Raw genomic sequence first — 1,336 nt, 5'->3', positions numbered from 1 at the left:
GTCTATTTGGAATGATGCTACAAGACTATTAAGTAAAAATAAAAATTTTGTAGCCTTATGTTCTTGTGTTATTATATTGAAAAAAAATATTATCCATTGTATTTACATAGGTTATGCAATCTAGGACAAATTTTAATGCTTTGTAAGATTTATATATATAATAATATATTTGATACAATATTAAAATAAAATAATTCATACTTGTGTCATAAGCTATTATGATACACTCTTCTATATTTCCTACAGTTTCACTGCCAAGGTAATTTTATGAAACATTTTAACTTCATAGACAGTGAGGAGGTAAAGTACCAAAACTGGAATGAAAGAACCTCAAAGCCCCAATAAAATGTGTATACTATCCAAACCATTTCTTTCTTCTCTAATCCCATTGTAGTAGAAAAAATGTCTCTCCCATTTAAGTTCAAACTTTCCAAGAGGGCACTCAGGAACTATTCAATAAACATTAGTTGGATAAATAATTTGGTAAACGAATGAATGAATGAAATTTTTCCTTCCTAAGAAACTTACATTATCAGCTATCCGTTAACTCTCTGATAGATTCATCCTTGGTTTCTCCTGGCTCCTTTCCAATAGCATTTGTTGAGTCTTTAAGGTAGAGAGAGATAGAGAGATAGAGAGACAAACACAAACACAAACAAAAAAAAAAATATCTTTTGTCCATTTATATTTCTATTTACATCTCTCTTCTCCATCAAAATAAAAATTCTCAAGCTTTTCCTGACTTTCTGCTTTCATATTCCTAACATTTATTTGATTTACTTCCTATACTATACCAATATGGTTCTTGTCCTCATTTCTTTACTGGAAGTATTTTCCAAAGGTTGACAATGATCTCCTTATAGACAAAATAAAGGCTCTTTTTTGTTGGTTATTATATTTGATTACTTTGCAGATATTTGATATTGGTGATCAACTAGAAATACATATATATATATATATTTTTATGCCTAAAGCACCCGGTCTTCCTAGGTGGTCTCCCATCCAAGTACTAACCAGGCCCGATCCTGCTTAGCTTTCGAGATCAGACGAGATTGGGCCTGTTTGGGATGATATGGCCGTATACCATACTCTTTTTCTGTAATAATATGTTCTACTCAATTATTCATCTCTTTGGCTGATTCTTTACTACATCTTTTTTTTTTTTTTTTAATTTAAAATCATTAAGTATTGACAGCTCTCAGAACTCTATTCTTGATTGTCTTTCTTGTCAGACTCTGCTGTTTCTCTAGGCCAGAGTTTCTCAACTTTGGCATTAGTGACATTTTAGAATAGATAAGTCTTTTTTTTGTGAGGGTGCTCTGTATATTAGAGGGGG

At 31.3% G+C, this 1,336-nt stretch overlaps 1 pseudogene; it reads right to left on the bottom strand.

Moving 5' to 3' along the window:
- Positions 1-965: 965 nt before the first annotated feature.
- On the bottom strand, positions 966-1,084 carry LOC120596433 (uncharacterized; annotated as a pseudogene).
- Between the last annotated feature and the right edge of the window lie 252 nt (positions 1,085-1,336).

The sequence above is a fragment of the Pteropus medius genome, unplaced genomic scaffold (genome assembly GCF_902729225.1).
Source record: "Pteropus medius unplaced genomic scaffold, Ma_sr-lr_union100, whole genome shotgun sequence".
Lineage (NCBI taxonomy): Eukaryota > Metazoa > Chordata > Mammalia > Chiroptera > Pteropodidae > Pteropus > Pteropus medius.
The sequence above is the reverse complement of the archived record's forward strand: the minus strand, read 5'-3'. Positions and strand labels throughout refer to the sequence as shown.